Below are 15663 nucleotides of genomic sequence, written 5' to 3' on the forward strand. Positions count from 1 at the left end.
ACGGGGAAATACCGTTATTGTGATGTGTAGGGCTCTTGAGGAGAGAAGAACACAGTGGAGAATAGCAGGCCGTTAGGAGTATTAATAGTCAATCAGGAAAGAAAAGAAGAAAAAAAAAAAAGAAAAGCTAGCCCTTGAAGAAATGGGTTCGGTAATATGACTTAGTGGTGGTCTCATTGGTATGGTGGTTTGACTTCCTTTAGTGGCATCCAAGAGTTCTTGAAATGGAGTGAAGAAAGCCAATAGTGGGGGAACTAAGAGTTGGAGCTTAGGCATGGGCAACAGCAGGGTGTGAGGGCAAGGAACCAAAGTTAGATGACCATAGTACCAAGCCTACAAGAAAAGAAGGCTTGTCTAGGATAACAGGAAGGGGTGAAATCATAGTGAAGATGTACAGGGTCAGGAATTGGAAAAATGGCTTATAGTCAGAGGCATTTCAGATTTCTGGACTGTGGAGGAAGAAGACTTAGGAGAGATGGTGAGAATATACCTAATGATTATATATATATATATATATATATATACCCATTTTGTATAGATAATGGGTGGCAGATTGCTAAAGTGAATAGGGAACTGTCCTGGAAGTCATGAAGGCTTGAGTTCAAATTCTGCCCATTACGTACTGGTTGGGTGAACCTGGTCATTTAAATTTAGCTCTAGACAATTCTCTAAAATGAGCTGCAGCAGAAAAATTGCCTTTCAGTGTTGATAAAGGGGTGTTTTTTTTCTGCCCAGGAATTCCCTGTACCAAAATCATAGGTCCAGTCTTAACTCCCTCTCCCTAATATAGTACACATAGATGTACACCTGTTGAGAATGAGAAACTATTGATTTTATCCCTGGGGGTGGGGGAGAGAATTCCTGTTGAAGGTACTCCCTCAGTTGGAAAGCAGAGGTAAAGACCAAGCTGAAACTAGTTAGGCTGTACATTGTTCTCCAGAAGAGCTTGATGACCCTTCTAGAAGTAGGACTAGAGAAAACAGATAGTGAGTATGATCAAGGGTGGGAATATCTGTGGTGAACTCATTGAACAGTGAAGACTGAGAGAGTTTGAAGTGCTGGATAGGGCAGGATTGAAATAATGACTCTGGGGAAAAAGCAATGAACAGAGTCCTTTTTGTCAATGATCTTCATGGAATTTAGAGTCAAAGGTTATATGTATTTGAGCCTCTATATTGCTTTCTGAATTATTGTATCAATTCATTGTTCCACCAACAATGCATTAATGTGTGCCTGTCTTTTCTAGGGTCCTCCAACATCAATTATTTTCATCTTTTATTATTTTTAACATTTTGTTCAGTGTGAAGTAAAACATCAGGGTTATTTGGATATGCATTTTTTATTAGTGATATGAAACATTTTTTGTATGGTTGTAATAGTTTGAAATTTTTCTTTTGAGAACTATTAATGGATGTCTTTTGACTACATGTCAATTATATCTCTGTTAGTTTTCTTTATTCTTTTTTATTGGTAAAACATTTGGTGCTTTCCCATTGCTTATAATGGTTGCATTTGGTTTGAAATAACTATTTAAAAAATCATACTAAAAAGATTTCTCTTTCTATACTTTCTAGGGTTTTCAGCATAAAATGAGTATTTTACTTTGTCAAAGCTTTTTTCTACATGTAGAGATAACCTTATGGATTTGAATATTTTTGTTTTTAATATTTTAATCTTATGAGTTTGAATGTTTTTTGTTTTTAATATCTTTAAAGTTATGCTGTTTTCCAAATGTTGAACAACTATCCTACTATTCCTGTTATAAATCCAACTTGGTCATAATGAATGATTTTTGGTACAAAGTGCTATAATTTGTTTTATTTTGTTAAAGATTTTACTTTAAAAATTGTAATGTGTATTCCTTAGTAATATTGACCTGTATTTCTTGTTCTTTATTTCTTCTGGATTTTTATATCATAAATGGAGTTTAGCAAAGCATTTCCAAATTTTAAAAAATAATTTGTATCATTTTAGTGTTTAATTGAATTTTTGTATATATACATCTGGGCTAGGATTTTTTTCTTTTAGTAGTTTCTTTACAGCTAAATATACTTTATTTTCTGAGATCAGATAAATTATGATCTCTCTTTACTATTCTTTTAGTTTGAGTATTTGCTAATTTTGAAGTTGATATAGTCTCTTTTATGTTCTTACTTTTCTTTGCATATAACTGTTTTTTGTGGTTTAACCTTGTTCATTTTATTATTTTTGGGGGGTTTCATTTTTCTGCCCTCTTATTTTTAATTAGGTTTGGAAGAACATCATTAATTTTGTTAGTCTTTTAAAGAATGAACCTTTAGTTTTGTTCATAACTTCTATATTATTTTTGGTTTCCCAATGACCTATTTCACTTCTAATCTCTGAAAGTTCCTCCTTTGTGCTTTTTCTAGGTTTGTTGGATTTTTAATTTTTTAAACTACATGTCCAGTACATTAAACCTTTCTTTTTTTATTTGCTAATTTGTGTGTATGTGTGTGTGTGTGTGTGTGTGTGTGTGAAAATATATACTCTGAAGATTGCTTTAGCTTCATCCTAGAAATTTTGCCTTTTTTTGGTCTCATTATCAGTTTTTACATAATTAATTGTGGGATTTGTTCTGTGACTTACTCATTATTTAGGATTAAATTGTTCAATCTCCATTAAAGTTTGTGCCTTTTGTTCATGCTTCCTGAATTGATTGCTATATTTATTTAGTAGAATCTGTAAAGCATATGTTTAATATTTATGCCCTTTTCCCACTTATTTTTAATTTCTTTTTGCCTTCATACATAGTTTTTGTAAAATTGCCATTGGTGCTGAGAATATGCAAATTCTTTAGTGATCCCATTCCAAAGTTTCCATAAATCTTTGCACTCTAAATTAATAATTCCTTTAATTATATATTTTCTCTTTTTATCTTTCTATTAGATTTCTCCAGCTCTGAGAGAGGAACATTAAGCTTTCCTATTATTATGATCTCTCTTTGCTTTTTTTAGTTTGAATATTTTATAATTTTGAAGTTGATATATCCTTTTATGTCCTTTATTTTTTTTTGTTTCTCACTGTTCATAATAGGTTCTTGTAATTATTTTTCTTTCTTTTGTTTTTTTCATGTTAATATCTATACCTTTTTGCAATTCAGATAAGTTTTCCTTAATCAATTTAGATATTTCAATTTAATCAAACAATTTAATACTGATATTGGTTCATTATGATTCCTTTTAGAATAATGCAAATTCCTTGTTCAACCCTTTTTATATTATGAAATTTTACTTTTGTTTTGTCTGATAGCACGATAGCATCCTTGTCTTTTTTGAATCATCTGATTTGTCATTAGTTTTCTTCTAGCCCTCATTATGATTCTGTTACATATCTTTGATTTTTAAATATGCTTCTTGAAGTAACATTGTGTGGTTTATTTTCTTATTCAATCTGTACTCTTTTGTTTTACTAGATTGCTTTGTCCATTCACATTTAAAGTCATGAGAGTTAGATTTACATTTCCCTCCATTTGTTTATCTAATTTTTTTTTTTATAAATCAGGATTTTTTTTTGTTCCCCTTTTAAGAAAATACTTTGCTCCTAATGTTAATTTTGTTCAATTCGCTTTGATGGAATGATATTCCTATAAACTTTTTTTCTTCTTTTTACCTTTTCTCTCCTTTTCTGAACCTTTTCTTAGTTGGAAGATTTTTTGTTTAATTTGTTAATTTCTTTTAATTTCTTTTATTTAGATATCCATTCTTTCTCTTATTTTCCTTGGTTTTTCCTTCTACATAAGTGATTAATTCAAAATCCTTCCTCTTATTTTCTTTATTCACTTATGTATTAAAATAAACAAACCTCTCAATGGTTCTCTTATATTTTTTAACCACATAGGTCAGAATTTCTCTTAAAAAATTAAATTACTTTAGTGTGTCATTCTTGCTTTGGTAATTGTATTCATTTACAATCCTTGTAGTTTGGCATGCTTGCAAGTAGAATATTTTGCCTATGTCTTTTTGTTGTAATTGTTATTGAAAGAATACCTCTTATTGAACCTCTATCTCTTTTCTTTGTTGATTAGGCTCGGATTTTCAGGGTATGTCATTCTGAATTGCATCTTGAGCTCCTTCATTTTTAGAATATATTATTCTATTCTATCTTTCAGTTTCTAGTGGGTCCAGAATAGTTTTGGGCTATTCAAATTTTTTCACCTTTATATTTGAAGGTTTTTCTCCTTCCCACTTGCAGAATTCATCGTCTTTTGAATTATTACATTTAATTTCTCTTTGTCTCAGATATTAAATTATAAGGTTCTTTTCCTCCTGGAGGTAAAAGAATCTATGGATTCTTATGGTAGGTCCTTTGTTTTCTGAAGTCAGAGATTTTGGGCAGTTTTCTTGTATCATTTTCTATATTGTGGTGTTCACATTTTTTAGATTGTCATGTTCTTCAGGGAGACCAATAGTCCTTAAGCTGTCTCTCTGCAACCTGTCTTTAAGGTTAATAGCTTTTTCTTATATAGTGATCATGGGTTCTTTTAACATTATTGCCTTTCCCTGTTCTTCTTCTAGATTATCCTGTCAATTTGAATTACAAATCTGTTGTTCTCTCTCTTCTTTGGTGAGACTCTCCACTATGGATTCAAATTTTTTCCTACTCTGCTAATTTTTTCTGCTGTGCTAATATTTATTGTCTTCTAACTTGTTCCTTTATGTTTTTCATTTTTCTTTTGAACCATTCTGGAACATTTTGTTGTTCCATATTCTCCTGGGGGTCTCACTGGGTTCTATGTTTCATCAGTTGTTTGTTCAATTTTCTTTGTCAATTTTTCTCTTTTACACACATGCTAATGGCTTGTTTATAAATTAAATGGGGCTGGAAGAGGACTGGTCTAATAAATTTAGATTCTTTATTCTTCCATTATAGTCAGCTTATGCCAGTCAATAATTTTGGGGAGGAACAAAAGGTTCTTCAGAGTCAAAACACATATACCCACACACAAAACCTAGGTCACTGGGAGTTATGATTAGAATCTGTAATTATATCTATACATTTCTAGTTTGGGGAATTTCATCCTGCTTCTCCTAGAACTATGATACAAATTTATTCATTCAAACTTCACTGAAGCTTAAATGAGTGTGTTTACACAACTGAACTTTTACTGGGAGCAATGGGTGTCTTTAGATGCATGTTGCACGATGCTGTTATAACATGTAATTCATAGTGGGATGGAATTTAATATATACATTTGTTGTCTGACTAATTGCTACTGGCTATAGCATTTAGGAATAATGCTATCTTCTGCCCTGGTCAGATTACATTTGCAATACTCTTTTCAGCTCAGTGTATGACATTTTATGGAGGACACCAATAAATTGGTAAGTCTCTAGAGTAGGCAACTGGGATGGTGAAAAGCCTTGAGTTTATACATGTGAAGATCAACTGTCTGAATTGAGGATACTGAGTCCAAAGAAGAGAAGCCTTGGGGTGCAGAGGTGGGCATGACAGCAGTTTTCAAATATTTCAAGGGTTGTTCAATGAAATGTGGATCATCTTTGACCTGTTTTGCTGAGTCTAGAAAGCAGATTTAGGAGCAAAGGATGGAAATTTCAGAGGTTTTAGATTGGATGGTAGGAAAAGCTTTCTAATAATTAGAACTTCCAAAAGTAGAATGGGCTGCCACCAGAGGTTGTGGGTTTGCCCTCACTGGAGGTCTTAAGTAAAGGCTGACAACTACCTTTTAACTGGGTTGTCACATACTGCCTGGATTAACCTCTGAGATCCTTTTTAACTCTGAGCTTCTGCAACCAGATGACCCTTTAGATCAGGGGTTCTTAACCTTTCTGGTGATGTGGTCCTCTTTGGCAGCTTGGTAAAACCTATAGACCTCTTCTCAGAATAATGTTTTTAAATGCATAAAATAAAATACATAGAAAACCAATTATATTTCAATATGGTTGTGAAGTTATTTAAAAAAATATTCACAGTTCCCAGATTAAGAATCATTTCTTTGGGCTCTATCTAATTCAAATATTCTGTGATTCAATGCTTGGACATAATGGTACTTAATAAATATGTGTTGAATGATTCTTAAATTTGGATCTTAGAAATATGAATATTTTATATTCATGTATTTTTTAAAAATAATTTTTAAAAATGGAGATCCTAAATGATGATTGTGTTAGGGGAAATATGGGTATAGGATTTTAATGGGAGACAGTGATAAAAAGAGAAATATAGGAGGGAAGCTACTTAGGGAAGTGGAAACATAGTTTCTGAATCCTCTTTTAGGTACTACAATCCCACTTGCTAAAGGGAGCTGGAAATTAAAACACTGAGTCAGGCAAGAAAGATCATTTTGGGGAAATAGCTTAGAGGACTGTATTCATAGGAAAGAGAAAAACTAACTGGTTTAAGATTTTTTTGTGATATATATATTATACTGCTTGGAATGTCAGACTGTGTGGAGGAATAATACAAACTAAATTTGAAAGTAAACCTCAGAGAAATTCCATGATCAGGAGCTGAGCTTAGACTAGAAAAGGAAACAAGGGCAGAGCTAGGATGTGGTACTCTGCCAATCACTAAGACAAAATTTTTTTTAAATTTTAAGACAAAACAAACCTAAGCAGCCATGTTAATGAAATTCAACTTATGTGTGTGTGGGACTGCAATATTCTACACAGAATTTTTATCAGCAAATATATTTGCATTTTAGAAATATATGCTCTAGGGACAGCTTGGGAGCCAGACCTGGATATGGGTTCAAATGTGACTTTGGACACTTCCCAGCTGTAGGACCCGGAGCAAGTCACTTAACCTCCCATTGTGTGTAGCCCTTACCAGTCTTCTGTCCTGGAACCAATGCACAGTATTGATTGATGGAAGGTAAGGGTTCAAGGAAAAAAAAGAAAGAAATATACAATTCTGCAGAAACATGTCAAAAAGAAGTTTGTGTTGTTTGTATGAGAAAGCCCTGGCGGTGTCTTTCCATGTTGTTATAAAAACAGCGAAGGTTAGTGTATGTTAATTTCTGATGTGCCTCATAAAACACTTAATCATTTATATCACAAGGCAAGAACCACTGTGCAACAAACTAGTACCTTGCTTAGAAGAAACTTAAGTGCATAGTTTCTCTCATCCAGAATTCAGGCATTTCAAATACTCTCTCCAGGGGACTTTGCTGCTTCATGACATCATAAACAAGGTGGTTCCAGAGTTCAGCTTAGCTGACATTTTGGTTATAATGCCAATAAACAAGAAAGCCCCAAGGTATTAGCCATAATTTTTTTTCTTTTCTAATGCAAGCTAGAATTGCAGTAGGTTTACAGAGCTTCTAATTTATTTTCCTACTAATTAAAATAAGCATTTTCAGACAGATTAGGTAGTATTTCTGGGCTTGTCTTTGTATAGTGAGGGAAGCAATTTTGCTCAATATCTTAAATTGGTTTTGTTCTTTTGTTAAAGACAATGGGAGGGGTTGATGGAAACCAGACAGTAAAAAAAAATGCATTAAGGTTTTCCTAGCAAGAGCTATGTATTTATGTATGCAGAAGCATCTGATTAGTTAGTTGACACATTCATTTTAGTTAGAGGATGATTTTTGGAAAGAAGCTGTTACATCTTAACACTCACCTAAATATATCAATATATACATGTAAATACATGTGGAGTTTCCAGGCACAATTAATTTGCATTCATTTACAAAGCAAATAAAGCCAAAAAAAACCCCATAAAAGCTTCTACAAACATTTATAACTAAGAGATAAAGCTAGTACAATAAACAATTTTCTGACCCGTTTTTTGAGAGTATATAAATAAGCTAAGTTGTTTCTGACTCAGTTGTAGGAATAGCAGAGAATTTAAGAGAGAACCCAGTTTTACCGAGGGAGAGAGGTCATTTTTTGAACTGTTGATTAAACTAGGTGACTGTCTTGTTATAGGATGATTTTCCACTTTTGTTGGTGTCTGACTACAGGCACAAGTTTGTAGATAAGATGTCTTGACAAATCTTACTTTCTTGCCCTCCTCCCTTCCTGCTTCTCAGAGGTCAGATAGAAGACTGTTCCAAAGGGATTGACCATAGAAGGCTTGGTGTTTGTTTATTTTGCTTCAGTATTTACAACAATGTTTTTCATAGATTAAAGGATATAGGACTAAGTTCATATTCTAAGGCAAGGGTTAATAAACTAAGACCCAAGGGTCAAATCCATTTTGGGGACTGTTTTTGTAACTGCCCCTGAATTAATGTTTTTTTAAAGAAAAATATTTAAAATATAATAAAACTTTAAAAATATTTTTAAAATTTCTCAAGCTCATAGTACAAAAAGATGTGGCAGACTTGATGGGCTCCTGTTCTAAGGAACTGCAGGAATCCTACCAGTCTTGTGAAAATTAAATTAGAAGTTTGTGCTGTATTTCCATACTGTTGAAATTTCTCTATTATAGTCTTATAAAGGTAGCACGTTGATTACCAGACTAACGATATAGTCAGTATATACAAAGCACTGTTGTATTGAGGTCCCCTGTGCTTTTCTTTGTTTTTTGGACTTCACACATTTTTGTACAATATTGGATCAATTGAGAAAATTTATTTTTTTCAAGTTGGATTATATGTGAGAGAGAGTACCAGAAACCATGCAATAGGAAGATGGAATGAAGGAACATTGAAGATGTTCATTGTATTGAAGAGAAAATATGCAGAATGTGATAGTTGTTTGGAAACATATGAAAGCAATAACATGATCTACTTAGTCACAAAGGACATGACCAAGAGAAAAATTGGTGAATACTGTAGGAAGATAGATTTTGGTGATAGATTTTGGCTTGGATGTGTAAAAAAAAATGGGGCACCAGGGATGTTAAAATGTGACCTAAATGGTTTGTGGGTACACACACTGGGTTAAAGGAGAGACAGGACCAACCAGGATAGGGAGACCAGGGTTCACTGCTAAGCTTGTAACTGCCAAGAATGGCACCCAGGTCACCACTAGGCCAGGGTCTATGGAACCAGCAGGCAAGGTAAAGGTTTTTAACAGTTTAATTGTAAGTAACTAAATAAAGATGGGATAGGGGATTCTGCACTTGAAAACTTAAAGGACGAATCACTGGGGCAAGGGGAGGACTTGACTACTCTAATCTAATTGACCTAAGCCAGGCAGGGCCCAAAGGAGCAGTACTGGAGTCACTGGGAAGGCTTCTTCAAACCTGGTTCCAGCCAGGTTTGGCCAGCACAGCTAAAGGGCCTGAGGGTGGCTTTGGGGTTCATGGTTATCCAAGGATGATCACAGGATGCCAAGAGCCAAGGTGGTCCAAGGTATCCAAGTAGAGAGAGTGTGCTTGAGATGCTGTCCACCAAATCCCAAACCCCTTTTCCACTTGGTGCTGCTCTGCAGGCCTGTTGTCCACTGCTGAAAGCCTCCTCTTCTCAGGATCCCAGGGAATCTGGATGCAGGGTTTCCTTAACTCTGAAATCTCCCAGGGCTAGCAACAGTTTTTGCCAACTACTAACGGAGTCTCTCCCAGAGCACAAGCCCTACTTCCTGCTCCTTCATTCCATCTTGGAATCCTCCAGCCCTTCCTGCTAGGTCCAACTCTATTGCTAAATAAATTACTAAATAAACCCTCCAAACAGATGTAAAGTATAAAGAACTTCTTAACAATCAGAATGGCCCCCAAATAGAATGGGCCATATTGAGAGATCATAGCTTCTACTCATTGGAATGACACAAGTGGAGGCCAAATGACCACTTGTTAGACATGCTTTAGAAGGGATTAATTTTTAGGTATGGTTTGAACAAGATGTCCTTTGACATTGTCAGGTCCCTTTTAGGGGAGGTCACTTTTAGATCTGAGATTCTCAGATTTCATTGTGAGATAAATTCACTAATCTCTGAATTTTGCTATTCCTCATTTCTAGTTGCCAACCACTTGTTTAAATAGCTCAGGATCGAGTCATTTCAATTTTGTGCTATATCTTTTTCTCATTATTATTCTTTTTTCTTGCTTTTTATTAATTCTGATCTTGGCTGTAATGACTCTATGCTTTCATTATAGCACCAGCAGCTGATTCAGAGATAACTCTTGTATAAATAACAAATCCTTTCTTGCCTGTTAAAGAGACAGCTTAAAATAATGAATAGAGAGTTGGCCTCAGAATCTGGTTTGTACTTCATACTTGCTCTGTGAGGCTGGGCAAGTTATTTAACCTCTTAGCTCTCTAGATAACTCTCCAAGATTATAAATTGCAGAGGGAGTGCCAACTTGCATTGATAGAAGAAATTTCCTCACTGGAAGTTTCCTATAACAATGAAATCATAGATCTAATCCCTATCATTTATCTTTTATCTGGTGTCTACCATAACCACTGCTTACCAATTCTTTTCTTGAAGAGCATTTCATAATATATAGGCATAAAGCTTTTATGTAATCAATGAGTCTTATCTTTTCTAATTCTTTCTTTTGAATGACTATTATTCCTCTTCCATACCTATTTCTTTCCTTTGCATTGAAATCACCAAGTATCAGAATGTATCTTAATTTAATTTAGAGGGTCTTTTGAACTTCTTCATAGATTTTCTCTACTACTTCATCTCCAGCAATCTAAATGTTTTGGTGTGTAATCTGAAGTTATTTTCCATATGCAAGTTGTATATATTGCTCTTGTAGATGATGTATATGTCTTCATGGGACTGCCTAAATTTGACTTGTTGAGAGGCATGAATAGATATTTCTAGACTTCCAATCATCCCTTTCCAAGTGAGACTGCAAGGAAGGGAGCAGAAGTTTGGGGCCACAATGCTGGCCTACTCTGCTCTTCTCAGAGAAGGGATACTGGACATACAAAAATAAAGCAAAAAAACCCCAAACAAACAGAAATCAGAGAAGTTATAAAGATTAGAATATACTCAACAACACACTGTGAATTAGCTCTCCCCTGAGAGTCAGAAATCTTTGTTCAGCCAAGACAGTGTCCTATCTCTCCCAATGGAAAACTATTATAAGTTTTTAGTGTGGCAAGCTGGAAATAGGAATATGTTGGAGGTGCTGACTCCTCTCATGTTGACATCTTCCCAGAATCTGTCTCTCTCTCTCTCCAGAGACCTTTTCCTGGATAGAGACTGGAACTATGTTTATCCTTTCTCAAAACTGGAAGCCTGAAAAAGAATCTTTCCTAATTTCTCGCTAACTTTATCACTCACATAGGCACAAAATTATGAATAATCATTCTCTTCGTTAATAAGGAAGATCTTATGCCAATGCCCATACTTGAACCTCAGTATGGGATGACTAAAAATTCCATGAAATAATGCCCCTCGTTGCCCTTAGATGTATGCTAAGAGCTACCCTACTAGCTCCTTTCTTTGCCTTTCCTAGGATCCATCCTTCCATTCAGTTGTAATTTCCTTATTCTTACTTCATTTATAGGAAGAATGTCAATTGATATGCTTCAACACCTTAAGTTAAGCTCTATATTCACAAAATCTCACATTTAGAAGAGTAAGCATCAAACTAAAGTTTATAGACAGTCTAAAAATGATCCTTAGCACTCTGTCCTCTTTACTCTACTTTGTCATTGTCACTGCAGAAATAAAAGGGGATAGCATAGTTTTGAGAACCATTTTTTATTTTATCTTTATTTCATGGGTCACTATGACAAAAATTTTATCATCATGTGTCTAGTCTACTAATAATGATGAACCCTTTATACTTTGAGAGAAAATGTCCTTAGTCTGTTGTCAGGATCATATCTTCAAATGGAAAATAGAAATGACATGAATACCAATTGTAATATTTCTATACAGAAGTTTAACCATTGTAAATTAATTGTTATGATACACAAACCAAAAGAGTCCAGAAACCACCCTTAGTCAGCAAACATCTGATTTAATTTCTAGAAGAAGAAAGATGGCTGCCTAATGCAACACAAGATTAAGATATATATATTTTACAAAGAAAGATGGACAGTTATGAACTGCACCATCTAATAGAGTAGGAAGAAGCAGTGAAGGATAAAATTACTCTAAGAAAGCTTTTAAAGACACTCAAACTAAGTTCTCAGTAATTTTAAGGATGAAGATGCAAGTAGGAAAAATAGAGATTATAAGAATAATTATGATAAACTATTTTCTACATCAAGATGGTGGAACCACCAAACTTGGTCCTTAAGAACACAATTCCAGAGGTGCTTATAGGAAAGGTAGTAATGGCACCAAGTACAAAGATGGGGAAAACAGATTGGTCCAAGTATATGAGGGTGATCATGCACATTGTTGTTGAGTCATTTTAGACCCTTTGTGACTGCATTTGGGGTTTTCTTGGTAAAGATGTTAGAAGGAAGAATGTGGACTGGATTTGCTTTTGGGAAATCATTTAGGGCCACTAGGTGCCACAGTGGATAGAGTTCTGGAACTGAAATCGGACTCATCTTCTTGAATTCAAATCTGACCTCAGACACTGACTAACTGTGTGACCCTAGAAAGTCATGTAACCCTGTTTGCCTCAGTTTTCTCATTGGTCAAATAAGCTGGATAAAGAAAATGACTTACCACTGCAGTAACTTTGCCAAGAAAACCCCAGTTAGGTCAGGCACAATGGAAACAACTGAACAACAAATCTCATTTGGTTATTTCAAACTTTTCATGATATCTTAATATACTGAGTTCTCCTTGCTCTATGGCAAGAGATATGGAAACATTTTCTTTTTTTTTTATTTGAAAAAATATTTAATTAACTAATTTATAATATTTTTCCATGGTTACATGATTCATGTTCTTTCCCTCACCTCCTCCCACGCCTCCTCCCATAGCCAACAAACAATTCCACTGGGTTTTACATGTGTCATTGATCAAGACTTATTTCCATATTATTAATATTTGCATTAGGGTGATCGATTAGAGTCTACATCCCCAATTATATCCCCATCGACCCATGTGGGAAATATTTTCCAAAGAATTAGAAGTAAATATCACCCAGAAAGCAATGGTAATGGACATGGTCTGTATGATGAGACTGTAACATAAGGAAGAATTCTGAAGACCAGGTCATGTGTTGAGGGAGAGGGATGACAAATGATCAGCCTAAGTGATCCACTGGTACCAAGGAAGGATTCCAATATATTAGGTCAATATATAGCAATAAACATTTATGAAAGGGTTGGGTATAAAATTATGAATGAAGAGAAAGTCCTTGCCCTTAAAGAGCTTGCAGTCTAACTGGGGAGAAGAACATTCAAAAGCAACATGAAATGGAAAGGTTAGGGGGGGAAATACCCCTAACCAAAATGGGGACATGATAGAGAAGTCAGAGAAGTTTCGATGTGCGACAAGATTAAAAATAAGATGTCTGAGCTAAGCTCCCTCCTTAAATGGAGGTTTTGGAGTTCAGAGGGGCAGAGAGTGATGAGGAGGTTGAGTACCAAAACTTGTGGGATCATGCAGGATAATGAAGATGATCTTCTATAGCAAAAGTATGGGAGTATTTGGACAGAAGTGCACAGGAAGGGCAGGAAAAAGGGAACTTGTTAGAGGAAACTTCCTAATTGAAGAGATTACAGATTACTTTAAAATCCCAAATCCTATGATCTATGTTCTATGGACAACTTAAGCTCAAAGTTATGTAATTATAGCAACTTGCACACTCCACAAATTTTGCTAATTAGAATTTGATTTTTCAAATTTTCAAATTCCTTTTAGATTTGTAATTATATTACTGTAGTAGAGCCCTAGATTTAGGGTTAGGGACTGGATTCTAATATCAGCTATGCCCCTTAATAGCTGTGTAACCTGTGCAAAGTCACTGTTTCTGAGTCCTAGCTTTTCCTCATCTATAAAATAAAAGAGTTATACTAGATGATGATTAAGATCCCTTGTAATGCTAAATATTTGATTTTATGATCCTAATATATGACAAATATGGATTCATGATAAAATGTTACTATCAACAATAATTTATGGAGCACCTATGTGCAGACCAGTTTTCTTGGCAACAGGGAATATAAAGAAATATAACATTTAACCCTTTTCTTCAGGAGTTTATAATCTGTTTAGGAAAATAGAAAAATGAATAACAATATAAATGACTGATTAGAATTTTGGAAAGACTTTTTTTGAAATTTGAAACTTGCAGGGTCCTAAACATGTCAGAATATTCAAGATTATTGTCCCATTGTAGAGGCCTGGATCCCAGCTTGATGTTTCTCTTCCTGTAGAGATGTCTAGGTGTTCATCATCGCACTGCCCTCCCTTGTAGTTATTATTTATGTTATTCTGTGTCCCATATCTATTTCTTGAGTTCTATTAGCCCAGAATTTCTATATGTGTCCCTGATTCTGTATAGATTTTTTTGGAACTGCAATTCTTAACCTATGTTTCTGTCTTCTCCATATTAAGTTGACTTTATCAGTGGAGGAAAGAGGAAAATGCAGGTGATCCAAGGGAATGATACCCAGCATTTTATAAAGGGATTATTGACCCAATGACTTTAGAAAGATAGTTCTAAGCAGGAAAAAACATCACCCATTTCACCTGACTTTGCTGAGGTGATTACACCAACTTTAGCCTGAACAAATGGATGACTGTGTGTCTGAGCAGAATCAATGCATTGGCATTTGCTGAACATAGTTTTATTCAGTCTAAAATAGAATAAATTAGTTCTTCTTAGTCAGTTATTGCACAGAGTGAGTGAGCTAGGGAAACAGAGGGGAAAGGTGTACATTGAATGTGAACTAGCTTCTGCTTACAGATTAAGAAGCAAATGAAAAGCTGTAGAGTCAACAGACAGGGAATTTAATATGTTACTATGGTTTGGCTTGAAAGGAGACCTATGAGCAACTTGAGTTCTTACTCGGAATTGTTCCCAGAATAGTTCTAACTTTTATTTGCCCAGATTGTTCTGAAGGCAGGTTTTGAAATTTTAGGTAGATAAAACACGAATCCCTGAAATCTATGCAATATTTAATGCTGCAGTTTCCCATGTGGTTCCAGAGTGGCACCATGTAATGAAAGTATTATTTGAGGCTAATAATGTAATTAATTTTTCACCACTGCATTTGGCCAGTATTGACAGTGTGGTAAACTGTCATTTGACATCATTCCACAGAGAGTCTCTCAGCAAAAAGGAATCCCATAATCGTGTCTGACAAATTCTCTGACAAAGAGAATGGGGATTCCTGGGAAGAGAACTTAATTACTGAGGATGAAGATAACATACTTAATGTTTGCAAAAACACTTCCACACAATGAACTAGACTAGAATCATAGAATCATAAAAATTTTAAGCCGGACCCAGAGACCTCCACTATTGATGTTAGTTGTTTAACTTTTTTTTTTCTAGCAGTAGCTATTCATAAAATCATTTGAAGAATGAGGTATGAGCCAAAGTGATATTAATATTCCTTGTGAATCAACAGTGAAAACAATAAATTCATAGATGTTAGCCCAAGGAAAATACTCTTTTGTTAGTGAGGAAAAATACAGTATTTATGATTTTTCTGGGATTTTCTTCATTGACATATGGTGCTTCTAACCCAGTGACAAATTAATTGACTAGGTTTAAAAAAAGATGGACTCTGCTTAATGAAGAAGGACAGGATATGCATTACAAGGCAGCTGGTTCTGCCAGTGCCGGCTTATGGAGACAATATACATTGGACAGCTAATGAGTCTCTGTTGCATAAGATAGATTCTCTTTATAATAGAA

General features: G+C 34.7%; 1 protein-coding gene across 1 annotated transcript in view; it reads left to right on the top strand.

Annotated features, from left to right (window-relative positions):
- Positions 1 to 15663, top strand: part of CFAP58 (cilia and flagella associated protein 58) — a 124964-nt gene that overhangs the window by 80102 nt on the left and 29199 nt on the right. The window lies entirely within an intron of this gene.

Source organism: Gracilinanus agilis, chromosome 2 (genome assembly GCF_016433145.1).
Source record: "Gracilinanus agilis isolate LMUSP501 chromosome 2, AgileGrace, whole genome shotgun sequence".
Lineage (NCBI taxonomy): Eukaryota > Metazoa > Chordata > Mammalia > Didelphimorphia > Didelphidae > Gracilinanus > Gracilinanus agilis.